Source organism: Copadichromis virginalis, linkage group LG11 (assembly GCF_057382275.1).
Source record: "Copadichromis virginalis isolate Kocher_CV1m ecotype Utaka linkage group LG11, C_Virginalis_male_GT1.1, whole genome shotgun sequence".
NCBI classification, from domain to species: Eukaryota; Metazoa; Chordata; class Actinopteri; order Cichliformes; family Cichlidae; genus Copadichromis; species Copadichromis virginalis.
The window spans coordinates 5,410,732-5,430,285 of NC_140628.1; the positions used below are offsets into that span (position 1 = coordinate 5,410,732).

At 38.9% G+C, this 19,554-nt stretch overlaps 1 protein-coding gene across 9 annotated transcripts in view; it reads left to right on the forward strand.

Moving 5' to 3' along the window:
* The first annotated feature begins 244 nt into the window (after positions 1 to 244).
* The window catches only part of adgrb1a (adhesion G protein-coupled receptor B1a), a 219,712-nt gene continuing 200,402 nt past the window's right edge, over positions 245 to 19,554 (forward strand). For 8 of the 9 annotated variants that reach the window (XM_085472900.1, XM_085472895.1, XM_085472892.1 and 5 more), the window contains exon 1: positions 245 to 834. The gene's annotated coding sequence lies outside the window, so the exon portion shown is untranslated. Of the gene's footprint in view, positions 835 to 5,484; positions 5,552 to 19,554 lie in introns of those variants that run through there. The other variant, XM_085472893.1, reaches the window with a different exon arrangement.

Sequence of the window (19,554 nt, forward strand, 5' to 3'; positions counted from 1 at the left end):
TGTGACTTTTTGAGTAAAGTAAGTAAATTAGTTTTTTGAGTGTACTTAAGAATGCATATATCATACACACATACATCAGAAACATCCATCACCAACGCGCGCACACACACGTGTGTGTATTACTCCAATCAACGTTTTCGCGTCTATTTACCTATTTTATTTTGAAACACTTGCCTGGAAGTCATGTTGGTACAATTTCAAACCATTGACTGCAGCGCGAGCCCCGGGCTTCCAAATAAGGAATCCGGCTGTTGCTGCGCGCGGACACACAGGCAGGCAAGGACGCTCCAGAGCCGCGAGCTGGGGACGGCGGTTCCCGAGACACGCGCGAGCCCTCTTTGATGCGCCGCTCCATTCAGCGATCACATTCACCTGGAAGGCTGCGCGATCTGCGGACGAGAGAGAATTTCAGATTTGGAGAATAACTTTTTCTCAGAGGAAATCATAGAATTTGTGGAATTTAACTAAATAAAATATTACTGTCTTAAAAAGAGGATTTTATTTTCACAGTTAATGAAGAGCGGGGATGTTATCTGTGGGAACAATGTAAGAAAATAACAGCGGCAGTCGGGATTTTTTGAACCTGTTTCTTGCATTGGGCGCGCAGTCGGAACTAGCAGACATTCAGAACTCCTGTCTGAGTTTTAACCTCCTCTTCATCCTAGTAATGTCACATGTATTGGGCTCATTATAGGAAGAGATTTCCGTTCATTATCACACGTTTTGTGGACTTATCTTAGGACTTACCGTCTTTTGGAATTGTCGAATCCCCGTGAACGCACCGAGCTCTGACCATTGTCATTATGCATCAGAAGGACTGGTAACTTGCTCAAGGTAAAATCTTTCTCTATCCTTTAAAAAAATATAACTCTTGCTGCTAACTATGAAGTTTAAGGCACACATATTTCATCAGCACAGCTAGTTTCGACGTGTGTGCGCTTCTTGTTTTGTTTTGTGAATTCACATTAGGCGTTTTTTCCCCTTTTTTGTTGCCACAATAAAAGAGAAACAAATGACCGAACTCGCAAAATACCTGTAGATTTATTGTGTGTTGCAACCCCCTGTACTGTCCAGTGTAGTTGAGGGTAGCGCTGTATGCTCAAGTCACACCCAACCGTGCTGCGCTCAGTCAGTCGCACCGCTGTGGACAGTCGCTGTCTGAGCTAGTTGGTGAGCCCCAGAGGATGGAAGAAGGCGCGTTCCTCTAGGGAGGAACCGCCACTTATCTCCGTGTAATTTAACAACTGGTCGCTCATTCACAGAGGTTAACCTGGAGCCAGAGCGTCATTTAGGGAATTCCGAGAATGAGTAAGGACAACTCTTATTCTGACGATTAATCTCAGCAAATTTTTTTTTGTAAATATGCTTAACTTTACTTGACTCGTTACACACGCGCGTTATTGAACACGTATTCTCAGTGTTATTTTTTTATGCATTTCTAGATACTGCGATATTATAACCACCAGCTGAAATACAAAGCTTATGCATTTTCAAAGCAGTGTGAAGCTTTGTCAGAGAGAGAGGGTTACATTTACACGCTCTTATTCTGATTTGAGTTTGACATTAATGTTTTCAAACAACAAACAAAAACAAATCCCCTGTACCTATCCACAGTGCTTACTGGAGTCTGCGTTCTTTTAACATCATGGTATGAATAAAGACACAACCGGTCTAATCATCTGCGTCCCCTTTTTGACATCATCTAGCCTATTTGTTTCCTCGAGCCAATTTTAATCCTGGATATAATGATGAATCTTTTTTATGCTTTATGGATTTTACTTGCAGTAAAACACAACATATGTGCTCAAACTGTGTTTAGTAATAGGTGATGATAAAGCAGTGTGAAATTCTAGCAGAGGTGAAAGCAGAGACGGAGCAGGCACATGAGCGCTTTGAGCCCATCTCTGTGACAGTCAGCCTGCTATCACTCACTGACCGCCAGCAGTCCTATTTGCCAACAAAATGGGTTGTCATTCACTGTCCCCTTCTGGTGCAAGGAGCCTCCCTCATCTCTGCTACTGCTGCAATGTCCAGTCTTGGATATGCAGCATGAATGGTCGATGCTGTTTCTGTAAAACTTCAAAATTGCATTATTATTATTATTATAACCATTATCATTGGATTTCCTTTACTTTAAAAATAGTTAAAGAGATAATTGCTCTTCTCTGCATATCAAAATATTAAACTCTGACATGTTAATTTGGGGGGGCGCTCTAAAACACAGCCCATCCCCGGATAAGACTTCAGTCATGAACCACACAACAGGGAACATATAACCCCAACTCTTTAAGTTCCCTGTCCCTGAAAAACTGCACTGTATATTTTAATTTTAAAAAAAAGTTTGGCATCTCAACAAGTGATCTAAGGTTGAATGACGTTATTGAAAAACAGCCAAAAAACTGTTGATACTGGGAATTCTTGAAGGCTTTGCACCTTCATATGTTTTATACTGAAATGTTGTTTCTACCCATGAAAATATCAGAACTCAGTTATTAATATGAAAGATTTGTATCAACATTTCTGCGCTTGAATCAATAACTGTTCAACAAGATATTGTGTAAAAGCCCTAAGGCAATAAAACACCATTGGAACTCAAAATAATGAAATTCTTGTTGGCTTTGAAAAGCCCGATGCTGCGTATTCATTCCAGGTCAGATGCAAACAGTAGGCTTGAAAAGGTCACATTATATTAAATACACCCTTGCCGCGTTGATTGCAAGTGTCGTCTGTGCATTATCATTTTAAACTCAACTCTCTGCTCTCCTTTATTGATGCATTTAACACATGTAAAATCCCCATCACTGTCAGGGACTTTAATTCAGCCGATCACCCCTCCAAGCTCACCAAACCTTACTTTGAACCCATGCCACTATCTCTGTTTAAGACATGTTGCATTCTCCAAAATCTCATGGTTGTTGTTTTAACACATTTTGACCTCTTCTTATTCTTGATTTTTAAGTTAAATGTTCAGATGACTTAAATTTGTTAGTTCAGGTTAATAACCCTGGGAGGTCTATATCATGACTGCCAACCACAGCCACAACTGTCGGATAAAAGCAAAATATACTTTTTGGATTTTTTTTAAATGGGTGAGTTAGAATCATTATTAGTTGTGCCCTGTTTGTCAAGATTTGGAAGGAAAAAAAAGGGTTAGTAACAAAGCAAGCACTTTGTGACTGTGGAGAGGAAGAACTACCTTTTAACAGGAAAAGGCGTCCGTACACTACAGGGGCAAAGAAGCAGAATTGAGGGTCATATGTCAACACAGAATTAATTCTACTAAACAGTTTAACTACAAAAGAAACAAAATGGTTGTTTAGACCTTCCAAACACTGACTGTGTTTTTCTTTTGGTTTTGTCATTGAAAGACAAGTACGTGTTTATGCGACTGTGCCAACAAATCCTCCCAACGGGTGCCACAAAATTCAGCCGAGAGCCAAGTGTGTGATCCTTTGTAAGCATATGTATTTCTGAGACAGCGCCAGGTCTGAGAAGTCTTGTCGCACCCCCTCCCAGGTAGCGATATTAGCGGTCAGCTGTTTCTTCTTCGTGGGAAAGAGAGCAGATAACAGAAATAGACTCAACAGTAGTGCCCTGGCAGGCACGGCTGGCTCCGAGCCACAGGGATGAGACAAGGCAGCAACACAACGCAGGCCTTTTCAGAAGCATTCATGCATGTTTTTTTTAGCCTACATGTCTCCCTTTGTTTCTGCATTTTACAGTCTCCTGCAGCTTTGGAAAATAACCACACTGTCGACTTGTTCCCCTTCCCTAGTTCTTCGCATCCACTGATCGCTGTCTTTTCAAACAAAGCTGCAGTGTCCAAGGGTGTGTGTTCTATCAGAGAAGCTCATATCTGAATTTGTGACATCAGAGGGATAAAGAGGAAATAGTGAGTCGAGGGGAACAGAGGGAGCCATTGAGAGGGGAGATGAATAGATGGGTGACGAGGAGACAGTCTGTGGGACGATAGAAGATGCATTAAAGGCGAGCTAGAGACAGAGAGCTGTGTGACGTAGACACACTGTGCCTTTCTGCTGCCTCGGAGCTCCACAGATCACTTTTTGTGTGACACCCATTGCGTTTTGGAGTAAATACACAGCAATCAGTCAGCAATGACAGGCTAGTCACACAGGCGCTTTAAAGGTGAAACATGTCAGCATCCAATGTCCTGAAAGTTTCTAATGGCTTCTCAACAGTACTGTGGGGAGGATATCTTTGCTTGGAGTGACTTAGAGGTTGACCAGATCCTGCAAAACCATTGGTTCCCCTAATTAGGGACAAAATGAGGAGCTTGGGAAGGAGCTTAATGAGCCTTGGCCAATGTGTATGTGTGTGCGCGTGCAAGTGTGAGAGTGAAGGGGGAACTGGCTGACAACCATATAACCGCCACACTGACTTAACACAACATGTGAAGCAGGGCTTATGAAAATAGTTGGCTGACTTAGAGGTAGGTGTAGCTGTAGCTTGGAGGTCATGGCAGTGTGCTTTTTGGTCTGATGATTAGTTCGAGGCCAAATGCTGGCACTGACACCTTTTTCAGACACAAAGTTTTTTTTGTACATGATTCCTGACAAAAACAAGCACACTAAATAAAAACTTAGAGCAGGCATATACTCAGTGCATGACTTTTGACAAGCAGTGGGTATGCAGTCACAGACTCCGTTTAATGTGGTGGGGTCTGTGACTGTTCTAAGGGAGATAATCACCTTCCTTTTTGCACCTAAATTTAGCACCAAAATATAAATTGGATATAAACCATAAAAAGACGCTGTAAAATATTATTTTGATAGATATTTGCACTGTTTCTGCAAAGCTTCAACTAGTGATGTATTGAAATGATGAGAGGTAAACAAAACAACAGCATGGTTTGTGATGGGAATCGAGAACCGCTTCTTACAGAAAACCAGTAGTCCAATTCCTTGGAATTGTCAGCCTGTCTGCCTATCGATCCTGCTTATTGGTTCTTGCACTCGTGCTGCAACTGGCTGATTTCAGTTCACGTTTCACAGGGAAAAAAAGTGACAGTTTAAAGTGTGGATATGGACATTTATTTTTTTAACTGCAGAACACAAACAACCACATTATGCTGCTAACCCAACTTTGGTTCTTTGCACAGGCAGCATGCTAATCCTAAGCTAGCCAAGAACCCAGAGTGAAAGCGGAGTGCATGCTGACCCAAGCAGCCAGACCCTGAACTTTAACAGGTAACAATCCTGTTGAAGCAGTCTCCTGCTACAACCTCTATTCGTGTGTCTAAAGCAGAATCACTGTGGCGATCACTTTTTTATGCTGGTTTTGTTTCACATTTGTGTCTGTGGTCATAATTGTTGCTGCTGTGCAAAGTGTTTTAACATCACAGACTGTCAGACTGTGTGATTGGATATTGTTTTCAGGGGAGAAAAGTCCTGCTTTTTAAGTGATGAGTGTTTATGCACTGTACCCCTGTTTATTTCTCTGCTCATTTACAGACAGAATGACAGCCATCTTTAAAGCAAAGGCAACGTGTTGTAATCACTTAATCATTCCTGTGCTGAGGTGTAAAAGGAAGGTAAGGTATCTGTTGTCTGTAAACAAGTGTCTGAAGAACAGAGGAGCAAAACTGAACTTAACTAAACTTCACTCTGTATACCACGAAGGTCAGCATCGTGCACTGGTCACCAAATTTGTAGATTTCCTGAGTTTTTTTAAAAGTGCGTGTTGAAATGACACAATGATACTACTAATATTAGTGATATTATTAGCATTATGATTACTACTACTAACAATAATAATATTAGGAGGAATACTATGCCCAGTCAAGGGCAAATGGCAGATACCTAAACTCCAATAACCAGAGAGGATAAGCAATGAACTAAAGTGAGAAGAAAACAGCATCGTACTGGTACCGCAGACTTAAAGGCGGTCAGTGGTATAATTAAGTCTTTGGTTAGGAAAGCATGTTTTGTAGTACTGGTTTATTGATTTATCCAAGGCACTTGACACTGCTCACCATTCCAAAGAAAGAAGGCTTCAGAGTATTGAGCTATCTGAATAAGCAACAACATGATTTTACCACTGCCTTTCACGCTGAGGATAGTGTTGTTGAAACAGATTAAGGGCACCTGAGGCTTCAGTCTAAGTGAAACACAAAGCTGACTGTCCTGGTGTTCTTTATTTTTAGATCATTAGTTATATAATTGATGGGGAGAGACTCACGACTATGGAAGACACCAACAAAATTGATGAGGACTTTCTGAGTAAACTGTGAATTCTTTTTTGTGCGTAAATCCAACCAAACAAACGCAAAATTAATTAAGTGAAAATGAAATGTAAATAAAAAAAAACCCTCACTTTTGCAGAATCAGAACTTGAAGACCTGGAGACCGATTAGGTTAGGCAACTGAAACGATGAACTGTATTTAAGTGAAATAAAACACAACCACAGGGACCTGTACGTGGTTCGATTTATTTTATTGGGAATGTTAATGATGACATGATTATACACTGCACATCCTCTGTAATTGGAGGCACTTCCTCAGTTGCTACAGTTAGACAAGAACAAGTTCAGTCTGTCCTTGAATCCAGTCAAAAGAAACTAAGTGCAGCTCTCAGGATATACAAAAGGCTGAATAACTGGTAGATTTTAACATTGCAAGCCAAACCAGCTGCTGCTGCATGCTTTCTTAAACACTTAAAAATTCAAATGAACTTGCATTAAAGCAACTGGACTACTTTTTAGGTTTTTTTGAAGATGTTTCCCCTCTCATCCAAACACATTAAAAACAAATTTTTTCACAGGGTTAAATCTTCAGGTGCATTTTGAAAAAGTGCCACGCAGATTCAACACTGGTAGCAAATGTTTAACACAGCACTGCCACTAATATACACTCGTTGGACATCTCTTTATATGCAGTAATAGGTTCACCCCCTACCAGTTATTTACAAGGCCATGCTGGAGTTGTCTAATTATGTGTCTGTTTCAGTCTATGCTTTCAGTGTGATTTAAGATTAAAATACTTCTCTTATCTTTCAGACCAGAACAGTTTTGGGTTGTTGTTGTTTTTCAGATAATGCTGAGCTACATGGTAGCATTCTGTCCTGTCAGTGTTTGTTCTTCTTGCTTCCTTTGGCAGGCCTCTCCTTTAAATGAGTTCTGGAATCTTAGTAGACTTTTTCCATTTTTAGGCTTCATGCTCTTTAAACATTTAGGCAGCTCTCTGGAAAAGGTGTAGCCTTGAGGTGACTTTCAGTGTCTCTGTCCTAAAGGACATGCTTTACAAAGATGGGCAGTTTTTTTCATACACTGGGGGTAAAGTCAGACCAGTGCTATTTCCTAGACCTTGTTTGTTTAAGGCATTAAAATGATTCAATTTGACTTCTGGTTAGCAGCCCATATTGGTGGAACCCTTGTGTAGTAGCAGTTACAGTATGTTGGATCTGCACTGCATGGCTGTGAGCTAAGGTCTTCAATTAGCACGATTCTCTTGGTTGATTGCTATTTTTATCTTCATGTTAGCAAGTGTGTAAGAGAAGCAGAGGAAACACCTTCACACCTCAGTCTGCTTCTTGGAAAACCCGTGATGACAAAAAGACCCAGCAGACTCTGTTTAATACACACACACACACACACACACACACACACACACACACACACACACACACACACACACACACACACAGATAGTGTAAAAATAAAAAAATATTAATATTAAAGGCTTAGCATGAGAGTTTTTTCTGTTTAGTCATTTCAGGTCAGAGCTGCTTGATAACTTGTGTTAAAGCCATAATTTTTTCTGAATTTCTATGTTTAAGTATGCTAATGAGGTATTATCCAAGTGTGCAAATGTGTGTGTTCTGGAGCAGAAATATTAACATTACTCAGGTTCAATTTTATTCTTGACATTAGAATCATAAAAATGATAAATACTGTCAACAAGTCATGCCTTTAGGTACATGTTCTGTAAATCAGACTGAATAGTACACCCACTCTGTAAAAACACACACAGGAATAAAAATGCAATTTCTGGAAGTAAGTGTTGCTGAATTGAAGATTCTGTAGATTTTTACTAAAAAGAAAAAAAAGAATTTGGTGATATCACAGTTGATTTCTCACATAAAAAGAGTTATTTTATAATATTTTTAAATATGCAAATTAGAAATGATTAAATGGCTGCGTAGTTACTAATTTGCACAAATATCCAAGAAATATATTAAGGTAAATTTGTATTTTGGACATTTTATTTCCACTAATTAAAAAAAAGAACAAAAAACAAACAGATGCCTTAAATAGGCAACACAAAACATCATAATGGACCAATGGAGAAAGTGGACTTTGGACATACTGAGATTTTTACCCAACTGCATCATGCAAAAAATGTAGCATCCCACATGTGAAAAGTAAGTACAACAATGGGACATGCTTTTTGTGTGTCACAGTTTGATTAAAACTGAATTTTCAGCTGCTCAGACATTAAGCTGGGGTTTGAATATTATTTTATAATGTGAGGCTTCTGTTTGCACTCTGAGACTTTGGAACGTTGTGAAATCAGAACATCGGTTTCTTCAATATTTCTCTGTTTTTATCAACCTTATTTCTTTGGTTTAACCTCTTGGGTAGTCGGGAATTCAGACATATGTGGCTCATTCTTAAAATGTCTGTTTTCAGTGTTTTAATCAATGCGTGCCTTTTTTCATTCAACAGGAAATCACAAAAATGTGAAAAAAAGCTTCTGGCAAAAATCTGCAGGTATTAGCTGAATGTTCAAAGGCTTCATTATAACTGAACAGACCAAGCTTTCAAAAGAAGCCCAACTTATCTTCACGACCACGGCATCTCTTTCCCTCTGTCGTGCTGCGAGTTAAAGAAATGCCACAGAAATGAGCCACATGCACGTAGGCCTGTTCATGGCATTTCCCCCCCACGCACATACTGCACACAGACACCTTGCTTGTGAATTCACAGATGGTTCACTCTGCTTCCTCCACAGATTTCTCAGCAGTAGTGTGACCCTCCTATTGGCTAAAAATATGAGTTCTTATCAACACATTATGCTGCAATTTCTGCACTTTCCAAACTCCTGGCACTTCATTAATTAATTCATTAAATAATCATAGCTCCATGCGTAGTCTCAGAAGCATTTTCATAAGCGTTTTGTTTTATAAATCACCTCTCTGGCTCATTTTGTATAGCCACATATGAAATAATGATCATATGTCTGCACATATGCGTGTGTCTGATGTCTGTTTGCTTAAATGCAGACAGCTCTGCTGACCTTTTTCAGCATATTTCAAGAAAACAGGCACAGGTAGTTTCACAGCATGGGATGAAATGATCTTTTCTTCATCCTTTGTGATGAGACAGAGGGAAATCTTTGATCTGGAGTGGCTAGATAATCATCCGTAGCTAAGCCCTGATTTCCATCTCTATTCAACTCTCCCCTGGAAGCTCCACAAGCAGCCATCAACACTGGAACTAATCAGGGTTATTACCACTCTCCCCACTGAACGGCACACTTCTCCAGATGTAGGATCAGCTACGCAGCACTGAATAGCAGCGCTATTGTTTTTCATGTTGATGCTGTACAGCGCATTGGCTATTTGCTGAACCGTCAGGCCGATAAGAAAACAAACAAAGAGGTAGACGATTTCTAAAATATGTTCTTCCTACCTTGTTTGAACGTTTATATTTCTATTTAAAACATCTGACATCTGATCCGAGAGTTCATTGTAGAGTAGTTTTACCTTCAGTGAAGATTTGCTCTGTTTTAAAACCTCCTTGAAGTCGAACTTTAAGGTCTGACCTCGAGTGATGGTTCTCCTTTTCTTTGTAGCTCGTGCCAGTATTATTTGTGTTTAGGGGTAAGGAATCCTAACAAACCGAGAGGAAAGGATGGCTTCCAAAGTGTAATTTAGATGTGAACTAATGTAAGGATATTTAGCAAGAGTCCACAGCATCAAAGTAGGCAAATTCAATTGCTTGATTGCTTAAGGCAGCTCACAAGTTTCAAGTTGGATTCAATTTACTCAGGTCTCTTCGACGAGTCCTCGTGATCAAAGGGTTTTACATAAAGGATGATCAGAGAGTGTCCCAGCTCATGTGTGGGATATGTTAGTGTATGCTTAAAGTCAGCTCTCGTGTTAGAAAAATATCATCTTTACATTTGTGTCCACCTCTCATATCTAAAGCTTTAGATTTACACTAGATTTAGGCTCCTGTTTTGTGATGTCATTTCATGTGAATCTTGTTCATTTAATCAATGTTAATAGTTTAATACAATAAAATGATACCCCAGCTATCCCACTCTATTCTGACCAAACTATGCCATCCTCGTGGAGTCTATTTCTGACAAAGGCCCAGCATCCTTTAGCCCAGAACTACAATGTATGAAAAGATTTTGGAAAATTAGAAACATATGTGTTAACGTATATGAAATTATCCATGCATTTAATATTTATTGTATCTTTTTAAAATATCTTAAGAATAAATCTATAGAGAATAGGCATTTCTATTAGTTTGACTTTTCTCTAATTTTACCATTTTTTGTCAATAATTTAAAAAGATGCTTTAAAAAACTCTGTGAAATTATAGTAATTATTTGGACAGTGTATTAATTCATGTAAATGCTGTACTCTTTTTTATGGTGAAAACAATTAAATACATTTATGTAAAATCATAGAAACTATATTTACTGATATCTTTTTCTCATTGCATCAAAATTCACATATTTATATATACAGTATTAACTAATATTGTGAAATTACATTTTTTTTTTTTTTACCTTTTTTGTTTTGTTTTACAGCGCAGGAAAAGTGCACAAGTTCTCCTAGCATACATTTAGAGGTCATCTGGCAGCAATTTGTCATCTTTGGAAACTTTTTTGTCTTTTCCAAAATGGAAAACATGTGGCCTTAAAGCGCTGACTTTCCAATCTGCCATTGTCAGCTGTGCTGTACAACAGCTCTGCTGAAGTGAAGCATTTATTTGTGACCCCTCCACGTTTCACCTCATTACATCTACGATGTTGTTTTACTGCACTTACACGATGCTGCAGTTGGATACTGAGCTCGGCATATTTTGTCGACTTGAGCACTTGTTAATTTGCTGTTATGCCCCTTCATGTGGAGCTAACAGTGGGCTAAGAAAGACAATTAAGAAAACAGGCTAGATCCGTTTGAAAGAGCGCAGAATAACTGACATTTCTTATTTCACATTTTGTATTTACTTATTTTCCCTTATTTAATTTCTTATAAATCAATTTGTCCTTTTCCCCCACAAATTTTTTTTTGTACAAATATCTCATTTTCTTTGCTCTCCTCTCTTTGTCTTCTTAAATTTCTCTTCTCCTTTGTCTTACTTCTTTTTTTCCCTCTTCCCCATTTTTTTCTTAGATCTATAGTGCTTGATTTAGCTCTCCTCCTTTTTCATCATCTCCCTCTTCAACCTCACAAGTTTTCTCTTCTCAAATTTTGATCATCTGTGCTCTTTTCTTCTGAGAGCCATTGCTCTTAATGCTGCTTTCTCGTCCTCCCTTGCCCTTTCATCTTTTTCCAGCTCTTCTCCTCTCCCCTCCTCTCCTCTCCTCTCCTCTCCTCTCTGTGTGATGGATGGCGTGGGTCAGCATGTATCCTCTGACAGTGATAGCCTCTGTCAACTGTTCAGTGTCTGTGGCCCTCAGTGTTTTCCCTCTTTCCCTCCACAACTTTATCGTAGGTCTTTTCAGGTCATTGACTTAAGAGAAGTGGAAGAAGAGTGTTATTTGCTACTGTCTCACTTCCGTCCCGAAGAAACGGGAGATTTAATCCTGAGGGATGGTACAGCCAGTGGCTATAGACTCGGCTTCTGTTACAGTAAAAGCTGCTCGCTGCAGCTCTTTCCTGTTTTCCCTGAACAATTCACATTAACTCCAGTGCGTCCAACGAGACCACAGTCTTTCAGAAAAAATGCAAATTTGAGAAAAAACTGGTAAGATTGTTTTAAAATAAACCCAGGCAATTTGTGAAATTATGCTTGTAGAGATATTGAATGGTTTCATAAGGTTAACTTTAAGTACCAACACCAGAAATATTAAATCTACTCTATTTATTTTGTTGGCTTAAAATAAGGAATACAGAGATTAAATCTAAATAAATAAAATTTAGTAACACTGGCAACCTATAAAATACAAAATAATTGTTAAAGAGTAAGTTCACCACGGCTGCAAATGTGAACAATTGTAAGAACCAGAAAATGTGTAATTTCATTTTACTTCAACAAAAATACGTAAAATCAAGTACACAGCGTTGTCAAACTGAACAGCTAACATCTTTCTCCCAGTATACCCAGTCTCTCTCCGCCGCACATGTCCAAACCAGCTCAGTCTCTCCTACTTTAGCCCTTAACCATCCAACCTGAGCTGCCCCTCTGATATACTCCCTACTAATCCTGTCCATAATAGTGGCTGTCAGCAATGGAGCCAAAAGGTCACCCTGACTCTTCTTAACCGTCTTGCCTGTCTTGCCTGTAGATATGAGGCCAGATGCTTTCAGGTTTAGGGCATGTGGTGACTGTGAAAATGAAAAAATAGTGATGAAAATAGTATGTGTATGTATATGATTTTGTTACAGCTAGTCTAATGTTGCTGATGTTTGATGCAACATTTTTTAAGAGAATTTTCTCAGAGCCATCTGCCATTTGACGTGAGGTTAATGAGAGCAGGCTTAAAACCAAAACAATCAACAAAAAGTAACTGTTAAAGCTCTTATAGAGTTATTGTTTTGTGCCCTGCAACACTTCACACAGTTTTCAGTTTTCCTTTAGCACGTGTAAAACTGGCGGTCTTAGCTGTTGTCATGTTCAGTGACTAGTTAGGCACTGTGTTTTAATAACCCTACACTTCAGAGGGATGTGATTTAGATAATCTGTAAATAAAAATCTCAGATCCAACAGTCCTAAGTTAAAGGCTCTCTGCATAAATATCTGTAAAACTGTTGATGGCACCTGCAAGTAAAGTGCACCTGTGGTAGCTAGCATCATCCAGAACAGCTTGGTGTATTACATATTATTGTATACATATGTTATTGAGGATTCACGTGGCGTCATGATAATGAGAAAATAATTATACAAAAAACATCTCATAAACTAAATATTTTGGTTGCTAGAAACAGAAAAGACTTCATTAAAGATTCAAATTTTTTAATTACTTTTAAATTTTTGTAACATTTAATATTATTTAGTAATATTGTATTAGCGTGCTATAATTAGTAGCTATATTTTACCATACTGGATTATCTAAAAAAGATATTAAAAGTAAAATAAAGGTCAGGTATATTAAATGTTCTTTTTATAAATATTCTCAGCAAAATACAGATACTTAGTAAAACCCAGGCCATATTTACAACGTTAGTTAGCTCACAGTTTTTTGTGTTCACTAACCAGAAGGAACCTAGCTTGGTGGTTCAATTCTAAATCCTCCGTAAATCATGCCCTGTTCCTGAACTTTGCTCATCAAAAAATAAATCAATCAGTTATCTTTGTCAACATGGAATAAGAGATAATTAGCATCGGGGGCTATATGAGATAGACTCCTTTGGGTCATGTTAGCTAGTGTGGCTGGTAGCTTTTATGCAGTGAAAGAGACACACTCAAGAAAGAAGAGAAAGAAATCAACCTTGAAATCTAAGCGTAAATTGAAAATACACATAGAAAAATGGTAGTCAACAGCGACTCCTCTGTTTCTCTGAAAGAACATCTTGGCTAAAAAACTGCTCGTGTCTGCTATTCCACTGAGAATCTGCTGAGCTATTACTTCTCTGCATGGTTCACCAGCTGCTCCTCAGTAGACAGGAGACACTCCAGAGGGTCATTTTCACTGCTCCAGAAAATTGTTGGCTGCCCACTTTTCTCCCTTGAGGACATTTACAGCTTTCAATGCCTCAGTAGCCAGGAGCATCTTTAAAGTCTTGTTTCACCTGGGATGTTACCTGTTTGAAATGTTGAGTCTAGTCAATTTGATTGGTCTATCCAATCAAATTGACTAGACTCAAACACAGCTTTTAATCTGTAGGGGTAAATATGCTGTACATTTGCATTTACAGGTGAACAATATTGAAAAGAGCCTTTTTGATCAGTGTTGTAAACAGTGTGCCTCTGATCTCAGCTACAGTAGTGACAGCTCTGTTGGCTCCCCAGAGTTTTAGACACCAACCTTCTGTGGAGCAAAATATTAAATTGCAGTCGTGAGCATGACTCCGGGTCAAAGAGAGCACAGTGTGGGCAAAAAGTGACAAAAGGCACCAAATTAAGAATCTGTTGTCCCGCTTCCCCCTTCTCTGGTGTCTAATGAAGACTGAATGTGTTGGAAGTGATTTTTGTTGTTGGCCTTTAATTTACCCTCTCCACCATCTGCCCTCTCTGGAGTCGTCTCTGAATGCTTCATCTCTGCCTGTGCTGAATGAGCAGATTATATATTTTTTTAATGTTGATGAAGTTTGAGTTTCTGCAGCTGGCACTGTTTTCACTGTCTGTTCAGCCACTGCTCATGCTAACTACCCAAGTCTTTCATTTCTGCCAAAGAAATGGGAAACAACATGCCTCACTTGCTGCACACTCAATGATTTTTCTTGGTGAAAGAACCATTTTCAGAACACCAAATGTTAAAAGTTTTATGAGCTAGCTATACTTTCCATCAGCATAAGAGCAGCAAAACAGACTCTAATTTCAATGAAAATACCACAGCCCATTACTTTAATGTAGGGTCACGTAGCAGAAATAACATGCAGACCAAAATAAGGGTTTTGTAAAAACGGAGAAACTGAAAGTTTGGGGCAGGAAACAGAGACGCAGCTCACTGTAAAAGGAAAAAAAGAAAGTGCTTTGTGAGTAAAAGAAGGGTGCAGGTAGCTGCCACAGGCTCACTATACATTGATGAAGTGGGCCTGTCAATGTGTGTAATCAGCCATGTACACCCTGGCCAGCCATCAGGGACACACAATCACAGAGTGATATAGCACACACACACACACACAGAGAGAGAGATAGAAAGCCATGCACAAATTCTCACTCAAGATCCATTAATTCACTGTAGATATTAAGCATCGGCAAGGCCTTATTACCAGCAGGGAAAAGTGCCCCAAAGCCTGTAGGAGCCCCAGGTTTGAGCTTTCTTGCTGCATAACTCGTCTATTCCCAGATTTCATAGACTTTATTCCACTCAAATATATTTACCAACTCACACAGACAGTACAAAAAGATGGCTAACCCACCAATTGGTAACCAATACTAACCACGTATTGATTGGTCTTTCCTCCCCACTGCTGTCAGACTCCACAACAAAGACTTTAACTGAACAAACACACACATCCACACATGTGCAATAACACTAAGTGCAATAATCCTTTCTGGCATCGTTGTATTTTTACTCAGTTGTATATAGCATTCGTATTCTATTTTTATCTTATTGTATATTTTTATTCTATTTTATTCTACTGTATATAGTATATTATTTTATTTTATTCTATTCTGTACAGTTGTGTACTGTATTTATTCTTATTGTATTCTAATTTTTGCGTCATAACTTTTGCACTGTCCACTTCCTGCTGTGACAAAACAAATTTCCCACGTGTGGGACTAATAAAGGTTATCTTATCTTATCTTATCTTATTACTGATGTTGTGTTATGAAGTCTGAACATTTCCACAGTTACGTTTTGGTGGATCCAACTAGCATGTCAGCTATGGATGTGGCCAGTGACCATATCACGGACAGCACATAAAGCCCATAAAGTATTTACCAAGGTTACAGAGCACAGAGGCTGTCTTCCCTCCACAACATGTTCTCATCCCAAAACATAACATACCAACGCTATGTGACAACCCGTCTGTATGTTACACATATGGAAACATGAGAACTGTTTGGAATGAATCTACACATGTACATCTATTTGTACACCCTACATTTATTTTACTTTCTCATCATGAATCACTTTGGAAAGAACTATCTGATAGGGTTAAGGTTGTGGTTAGGGTTAGGGTTGGAATACACGCCTGGAACCGTGTTACCGCCGGGAGCGTCACCTTTCGCGTTCCTATGGGATGCCTCGGGACGTGACAAATCGTAGGTATGTTACACATTGGGAATGGTCTCCCCTCCAACCTCTATTTGTTTCTGGGTTGCCCCTGCTGGCCAGTGGAAAGAATGCATGTTTAAGTGCTTTCATATTGGCATCAGTTTTCAGAACCTGAAGATATGTCACTGATTTTACACTGCCTATGCCAACTCATTTTCACTTTTTAAATTTTTTTTATAAGAAATAAAATGAAATAAAAATGCCATGTGCAACTGATTTAGTACCTGTCAATGAAAGCAGCCATACCTGTAGGGGAAGAGCTAAAAAAAAAAACCCACGCCATATATTTGTTATGTAGGGGTAAATGATTGCATAGCTGCAAGCAATAAATATCTTTATTAATAGTGTTTAACATTTTTTCAGTAAAAGTGAGTGATATTTCAGCCAGTTGTCAGTTTCAGTGCTTCACATACTTTCTCAAGACTTGCTTGCTCCTCTGCCCAGAGGTGTCGGTGGTGTGAGCCACAGGCTTCTGCAAAATCAAATGTCAAGAAAAAAATGTCCTACTTGAAGAGTGACAAAGCCCTGGAGTATCTTTTTTAAGCAACTATCATCAAGATCAAGATTAGACTTTCACGCTCAGATATATGAGTAGAAAGAGCCAAAGGACTACAGTAAGAATTCACAATATGCTTCAGGCAGAAGATAAGTTACTATTAATAGAGGCAGACACAAACTTGTGAGATGTTAGAAGGCAACGAATCTCATACAGTGTCAAGTAAATGTCGATTTTATATGAATGCAGTCAGTGTTATATACTGAATATTAAAAGTGTGCATGACCCTGTGTGAAATGCATGTATGTTGTGGGACATGTTTGGTTAAATCAGTCAGGAGGTGCTCAGGGGGGTATGTGTGAGTTGATTATGTATATTTAGCCAATGGGTCCATATGGAAGGTTGAGAGGGTATCATAAATCCATTACTTGGGGGAGGGATGTGCTGTGTGGACTTTCTATCCCCTTCCCTCAGGAAATGATTGTGGAAAAACTCCACAAATAGTAGCTGGCATTGGGTAATTGTGCCCTAAAGGTGTGTGGTGGTATTTTATTTATTTTATTTTATTTTATTTATTTATTTACTTACTTCTGCGCTGAAGAATCACACCAACAGCCCGCAGGCGTTTAAAATGAGCGCAGCATAGACAGCGACTGCAGGGGGATAGATAGAGGCAGAAGGAAAAGAGATGACAATGACAGAAAGGAAAGCGGTGCTGAGAATCGTGTGACAGGTTTCCAGTGAAACTCAGTTGTCAGCTGGGGTGACGCTTTCATTTCAGCCTCCTAGTGGTAATTACAGGGAGGACATGTGGGGATTGAGGTGTCCTGATGTCTGCTGTTATCAACAATGAAGATGTGCAAACACAGTCACAGGGTGTCATTACCCTGTGGACACTTCTCAATTCCACTTTTAACCCCCAACTTTTAGTTTTAGTCCTCTATCAGCATCTGGGAATTGGCAATAACTGATACTCTGTAGTTCATCTTTAACTGTTAGTCTACCTTAAAAGTAAACACTACTTTGCAGTAAACATATCTGTACTTTCCTCCTTATGTTTTAAGGTGTTCTAACTCTATAACGAATCTGTGGCCCAAATGTGCCCTTCACCTGTAGACCAGTGGTCCCCAACCTTTTTTGCGTTACGGACTGGTTTATGTCCAACAATTTTTTCATGGCCTTTAAGGTGGTGTGGATAAATACAACAAAATAAAACCAGTACTGATACCACTAAAAAGAAGATTTATTCATAACACACGGGAAAAGACTCAGGGAAACCGAGTTAATGATAAAAACAATTGAAACGATAACAATAAAAAACAATAAAAAAATCTGAAAACCATAAATTTCACACCCGAGCCTCAACTCTCGCGGCTCGGTACCAAATGTCTCACAAACCAGTCCCGGTCCGTGGCCCGGGGGTTGGAGACCACTGCTGTAGACCATCTTTGACCTTGACTGGCGGTGCTGATTTGGAGTAAGTGTGGCTGCCTTACAGGTCCACGTTATGTTGCCAGTTGTTAGCAGTGTTGTGAAATCTGGCCAAATCAGGCCCAGACAGCAGTTACCATAAGCTATGAGCCGGGATATGGCAGTCTTAGCTTTAAAACACCCAAACTGGAAGAGCGGCTCCAGCATATTTTAGACACAATCAAAGTCCTTGGAACAAATAAAATAATTCTCAGAACTCCAAGGTCTGTGGAGGAGGACTCAAGTTCAAGGAACATAAAACATAACACCTCTTTGGAGGTGATAGGGAATTCGTAATATGTCCATCCACCTAACTAAGCATAACCACTTCGCAGTGGGGGGTTAAGGTGGGACTGGGCTGTATCCCAACTGTCATAGGTGGCACCTATGACAGCTGTTACACCTTGTACAGCTCACCAGTTCATCACATGCTCCACACAGAGATACAAACAAAGCTATTAATACCCTGTTTATGTGCTTATGTATATATGTTTAGGTGTATATTCTAAAAGTTAAGGGCAAATATACTTTAAAGATGAAAATATAACATTATTGCATTAATTATTACATTATCAAATGTGGAAATCTGTGCTACAGTTTTTGATATTTCTGTCCAGCTTAAATGTTTTTAAGAGACGACTGGGTAAATCAGAAAAAAACTGAAAAAGAGCAGAAATTGGTTTTTTTGCACTGACTACACTGAAAGGCAATGTGACAACACGTTTCAACTACTGATCAAATGTATGAACAAATATTTAGGATTAGTTTATTTCAAGCCAAACAGGTAACCAGTGTTACTTTTCCAGATCTGTAGCTCTATTTGTGGTGGGGAGATATCTTTTTTCAAGCAAAATGTATTATTTGTCTCATTAGAAGTGATTTCTTGTAAACCAGCATCCAATGGTCAGAGCCTGCCAAGTGCTTCACTTCAAGCTACAGCAAGATTACAAATACATCTTTCATTAAGTACTTTTTTTAAAAACCATAAAAGTGATATAAAAACTAAATAAATGTTGTCAAAAGGTCACTAGGTTTACAACAATGAGGTCAACTGAAATATGACTATCACAGCTGGGAATTAGAGGGACAAGCTGAAATACTTTTCATATTTAACAAATGCACAGCCTGTAATTACCTTGAACAAAGACACAAAGAACCTCAGACAACATGCTTGTATCTAATTTTGTAACAGCAACAGAAAATGGCTTGAATGTGACTCTACTTATATTTATATGTCAATTGATTACAGATTTTTTTTTTTTAAAGGTAGAAGCAACAGAAGATCGTCATTTTTCCTCTCAGGTAGCTTTTGTGTGGGGAGCTCTGTTAGCAGTGTTTTCTGAAACACATTTATGAATGGGTCTGAAAAGTCACTAATGATGAACAAGTGTGATGGTTATTATAACACAGATTCCATGCATTGAAATGAGATGGTAGATGTCTTTCACATGGTCCCTTCTGAGATATAGGTCATCATACTGTAGAGAAAGGTAGGGGTAAAAC